Genomic DNA, 6,331 nt, shown 5'->3' with positions numbered 1-6,331 from the left:
GGTTGGGAATGACTATGGCTCTTTCTTCATGTGTCTTCTTCATTTTGGGATCCAGAAAAGGGCTTTCATGAGTAAATACAGAATGATTAATTTGTATTATATTGATTGCTTAAATGAAACTTTAAATGAACCTGACTCATGGTAGGTGTCCAGTGAATATCTGTTGAATGAATGAATGAACAGCAGCCCATTCTTTCACTCTGTCTCTCTCTCTCTGGTTTTTCTTTTTCTTTTTCTTTTTTTAAAGATTTTATTTATTCGTTCATGAGAGACACACAGAGAGAGAGGGGGGGGGGGGGCAGAGACACAGGCAGAGGGAGAAGCAGGCTCCATGCAGGGAGCCCAATGTGGAAATTGATCCCGGGACTCTAGGATCACACCCCAGGCCAAAGGCAGACGCTGAATCACTAAGCCACCAGGGATCCCTCTCTCTCTGGTTTTTCTTACCACTCAGGACCATAGTCCAGAAAAGTTTTGTTTTTTGTTTTTTTTAAAGATTTTATTTATTTTAAAGAGACGGCATGCACAAGTAGGGGAGGGGCAGAGGGGGGAGGAGAGAGAGAGAGAGAGAGAGAGAGATCTAAAGCAGGATCCCCGCTGAGCATGGAGCCCAATTTGGGGCTCAATCTCAGGGCCCTGAGATCGTGACCTGGGCTGAAATCAGGAGTTGGACATTTAACTGATTGAGCCACCCAGGCACCCCAATCCAGAAAAGTTTTAAAGCAGTTATTTCAGAGAGAGAATTCTGGTGACTAAAAATGAGTGTAAAGAGCTGAAACCCTTTCTCAGGATGTTTTCACTTACATGGAGTTACTGTGGGGTGCTCTGCATTCTGGCCTGCCAGCTCCATTCATAACCTGACCAGACTGGGGCTTCTGCTCACTTTTTAATTTAATTTAATTTAATTTAATTTTAATTATTTTATTTTATTTATTTATTTTATTTATTTATTTTACCTCTGCTCACTTCTGCCTTGCAAAAAGAAGAGATTACTGGAAGAGGTGTTGGGAAGAAGGACATCAAACCTGGAAACGATGAAGCAATTGCAGCAAAGAGGTTCCTATCTCATCAGTATCTCTCTCACCCTCTGAAGCTGAATCTGGAAGACAAACTTGCTCTGCTTGTGAGCCTTGCCTGCCAGAGCTTGGGGGAAGTCTAGAAGAATCTCCTTCTGTTGTTGCCAGATGTATCTCTACCTCAAAGAGTTCTTGTATGATAGGACAACAAAAAAGAAGGCCAAGTCGCTTCACCTTTTCCCTCTTCTTCCCAATACTCATCTCCCTTTTAAGAATCTAGTAAGCTTGCTTCCTTCCTAGCTAATGTTCTGTCATTCAATGCATCATATTTTCTTTTTTTTCTTTAATTTATTTATGATAGTCACAGAGAGAGAGAGGCAGAGACATAGGCAGAGGGAGAAGCAGGCTCCATGCACTGGGAGCCCGATGTGGGATTCGATCCCAGGTCTCCAGGATCGCGCCCTGGGCCAAAGGCAGGCGCCAAACCGCTGCACCACCCAGGGATCCCAATGCATCATATTTTCAACAAGGTCTACTACTGGGGAGGGGTTTTTTCAAACTGTAGATTTTCATCCACAAGTAGGTCCTGAAATTAAGCATTAAGAATAAATATAACAGAATAAGTGTCAAAGTGTTTGTATGTAATAAAGGTAAGTATTGCTTTACACATACATAGGTACAGGTGTACAGATAGGATAACCATCCTATAAAAGTATTTCTTACTGTGAATCACAATCAAGAAGAGTTTGAAAAGTCATTATAATAGGGCTTATTCTTGCAAATGATAGCAAATTAGGAAACCTGTGGTTCACACTCCTGTATCTACTCAGCCCTTTATTGCAGGTTTTTACTACTTAACCTACATTGTTTTTTTTTAAGATTTATTTATTTATTTATGATAGACAGAGAGAGAGAGAGAGAGAGAGGCAGAGACACAGGAAGAGGGAGAAGCAGGCTCCACGCCGGGAACCCAACGTGGGACTCGATCCCGGGACTCCAGGATCGCGCCCTGGGCCAAAGGCAGGCGCCAAACCGCTGAGCCACCCAGGATCCCCCTTAATCTATGTTTTGTAGAATGGGGGGGTTTGTGGTTTCACCTGGGGGGAATAGCTACATGTGTCAAGCAAATGATTTAGAGGAAAATCTGTGTGTCAGGGGGCTTTAACGAACATTCATTTTAGGGGAGGATACAAGGTTTTCTAGGCTTCAGAGAGCTGACTTAATTTTTCATTAATTAATTAATTAATTAATCTATCTATCTTAGAGTGAGTAGGGGATGAGCAGATGAAGAGAATCCTCAAGTAGGCTCCCCACTGAATGCAGAGCCCCATGCAGGGCTCAATCCCATGTCCCTGAGATTATGACCTAAGCCAAAATCAAGAGCCAAATATTCAACCAGCAGAGCCACCCAGATCCCCTGACTTTCCTTATTCTTAAAATTTATGGGCCTTTGAACATTTTTTTCACAGTTAACATTTAAAATTTTGCTTACGTATTTTTTAAGTTTTTGTATAGGTGATAAGGGCTTGTGCTGAGTTAACTAGTGTCTCCTAACTCATGTGCACTTGATATCTGTGAATGTAGCCTTATTTGAAAATAGGGTCATAGTAGATGTAATCAAGTCAAGAGGAAGTCATAGTGGATTAAAGTGGGCCCTGAATCTAATGACTGGTGTCCTTCTAAGAAGACAGACACAAGATACATGGACACAGGACCCATTACTGATAGACTATCAGAATGGGAGTTGGGCACTGCATAAAATGTGATTTGAGGTGCATAGCAGAAAACTCAAAAGATAGAAAAGACAATTTTTCTCTTTGGTGGAATTGAGTCTTTACTCAAGTTTGTCATTTAACAGCTTTTTAAGGCAACTTCACTGCTTTTTAGGTGTGCTAAGCCAATATTTTGTGGTATTTATCTTGCCTTAAAGATGTTCTCCTGAGAAGGACAAACATTATATGGTCTCATTCACTTGGGGAATATAAAAAATAGTGAAAGGGAATAAAGGGGAAAGGAGAAAAAAAATGAGTGGTAAATATCAGAAAGGGAGACAGAACATGAAAGACTCCTAACTCTGGGAAACAAACTAGGGGTGGTGGAAGGTGAGGTAGGCAGGGGGTGAGGGTGACTGGGTGATGGGCACTGAGGTGGGCACTTGACGGGATGAGCACTGGGTGTTATTCTATATGTTGGCAAATTGAACACCAATAAAAAATAAATCTATATAAAAAGATGTTCTCCTGAGATGAACCATAAGAGACTCTTTAACTCTAGGAAACAAACTCAGGGTTGGTGGAGGGAAGGCGGGTGAAGGGCTGGGGTAACTAGGGGACGTTAAAGAGGGCACTTGATGGAATGAGCTCTGGGTGTTGTATGCAACTAATGAATCACTGAATTCTGCCTCTGAAGCTAATAATATACCATGTGTTAATTAAATTGAATTTCAATTTTAAAAATTTTTGAAAAGATGTTCTTCTGAAATTTCTTGTTATGTATTCTATCTCAAGAATTAAAAAAAAAGTACATACTTTCTTAGTTTATAAGAATGTATAATTTAAAAATAATCTTGGGGCACCTGGCTGGCTGTCGGTGGAACATGGAACTCTTGATCTTGAGGTTGTGAGTTCAAGCCCCATGACAGTATACAGATTACTTAAATATAAAGTCTTAAAAAAATACATTCTTAGAAAGGGTAGAATTCTCCTAATATAAATTATTTTCTGCATTGTTTTTGCATAGCCTCTGACTTTTAGTATGGTATTTAATCAACATCGGCCATTTGCCACAGATAATCCAAGAATTTGGTTAATGTTTGAAATCTTTTTTTTTTTTTAAGATTTTATTTATTTATTCATGAGAGACACAGAAAGAGAGAGGCAGAGACACAGGCAGAGGGAGAAGCTGGCTTCTTGCAGGGAGCCTGATGCGGGACTCAGAACTCGATCCTGGGACTCTGGGATCATGCCCTGAGCCAAAGGCAGGCACTCAACCAGTGAGCCACCCAGGCATCCCTCTTCAAAAGATTATTAAGACAAAGTAAAAAGCTATACATGGGGAGAAAGTATTTGTAGATCAATCTATCTGATAAAAGACTTCTATCCATAATAGATAAAGATGACTAAAATAATAAAACAAAAAATGGATGAAAGATTTAAACAGATACTTCACCAAAGAAAATACAAGCATATAACAGGATTCCCAACATTGTTAGTCATGAGACACCATTGCCAACCTATCAGAGTGCCTAATATTAAAAAGACTAACCAGACCAGGTGTTGGAAGAGGATGGAGAGGATTTGGAACTCTTAAAACTGTTGGTAGGATACGAAACTGTATACCTGCCTTGGAAAAGGGCTTGGCAATTTCTTAAAAAGTAAAATATACACCTACTTACTATATGCTGCAGCCATTCTACTCCTAGGAAAGTATTCAATAGAAATGGAAGCATACAGGGGGTGCTTGGGTGGCTCAGTTGGTTAAGCATCTGACTCTTGGTTTTGGCTCAGGTCCTGATCTCAGGGTTTGTGAAATCGAGCCCTACGTCAGGTTCTACACTCAGTGGGAGTCTGGGTTGGATATTCTCTGTCCCTTCTGTGCTTACTTGCTCGCACTCTCAAGTAAATAAATAAATAAATCTTAAAAAAAAAAAAAAAAAGGAAATGGAAGCATATGTTCACAGGCTTGTGAATCTTTTGGGTAAATTTCACTATTCATAATTGTTTTATTCCTATAAGTCCCAAACTAGAAAAACTGAAATGTCTACCAAAGGTGAATGGCTAAACCAATTGTGTTATAACTATACTCAGCAATAAAAAGAAGTGAACTACAGAGACATGCAATGATATGAATCTCAAAATAATTGTGCTACATGAAATCAGACCAATATCATACTGTATGGCATGATTCCATTTATATATCATTCTAGAAAATGCAAATTTATCTATTGTGACAGAAAGCAGATCAGTGGTTGATCCAGAGGAGACAGTAAGGGAGGAATTAGAGGAACAGGGAAATTTTGGGTATACTGGATATCTTATTTTGGTTGTAGTAATGACACAGGCATACACATGTCAAACCTTGTCAATTTGTTTATTTCAAGAATGTCGTTTATGTCAAATATACCTTCGTGTTTAAGGACCTCCGCCCTTGATCCCAGGACCCCAGGATAAGGCCCTGAGCCAAAGGCAGATGCTTAACTGAGCTCCCCAGGCATCCCCTCTGTGTTTAAAAGTTGAGTGTATCCAGATGCCTGGGCCGCTCAGTGGAGGAGCATCTGCCTTTGGCTCAGGGCGTGATCTTGAAATTTCGGGATCAAGTCCCACTTCGGGCTCCCTACATGGAGTCTGCTTCTCCCTCTGCCTGTGTCTCTGCCTCTTTTTGTGTCCCTCATGAATAAATAAAATCTTAAAAAAAAAAAGTTGAGTGTATCATGATTCATGTTATACATACAATCATAATGCTTCAGAATTTGGTCCTGAGTTAACTCTTTCAACAAAATCAATCCATAGCCCTATGGCAATCTAAATACGCATAGATTAAATAATGCCCACTTCAGTTTTCTTTCATCCCAGTAGCACAGAGCACAAGGGAACAGCAGGGCGGGTGTGCCTGTTTCAGATCTCAAAGCGAAGCCCGAGCCTAAGTTCTTGTCTCATGAAGTCGTAGAATGAATGAAGCTCCCAATGGGGCGTGAATAAAGCCATTGGAGTTTCTTTTTTTAAAATTTATTTATTTATTTACGATAGTCACAGAGAGAGTGTGTGTGTGTGAGAGAGAGAGAGAGAGGCAGAGGGAGAAGCAGGCCCCATGCACTGGAAGCCCGACGTGGGACTCGATCCCGGGTCTCCAGGATCGCGCCCTGGGCCAAAGGCAGGTGCTAAACCGCTGCGCCACCCAGGGATCCCTGGAGTTTCTTAAGGATACGGAAAAAGCTCTCTGGACTGAGAGGGGTCTTGGATGGGTCTTTAATTAAATGACAACCAGGGAACCTAAATCCTTAACATCTCGATTGTTACCATCATGGAGTAAGGACTCCTGATTTTTTTTTTTTAAAGATTTTATTTATTTATTCATGAGACAGAGAGAAAGAGGGGCAGAGACACAGGCAGAGGGAGAAGCAGGCTCCATGCAGGGAGCCCGACGTGGGACTCGATCCTGAGTCTCCAGGATCATACCCTGGGCTGAAGGCGGCGCTAAGCCGCTGAGCCACCCGGGCTGCCCGGGACTCCTTGATTAACACCTTAAATGGCTTATACTTCCTTTATAGGGTCTAGGAATTCTTTGTCGGTCACAAGTAGCTGTTGTAACGAGACCCC

The sequence above is a fragment of the Vulpes vulpes genome, chromosome 10 (assembly GCF_048418805.1).
Source record: "Vulpes vulpes isolate BD-2025 chromosome 10, VulVul3, whole genome shotgun sequence".
NCBI lineage: Eukaryota > Metazoa > Chordata > Mammalia > Carnivora > Canidae > Vulpes > Vulpes vulpes.
This window is presented reverse-complemented; position numbering follows the sequence as displayed.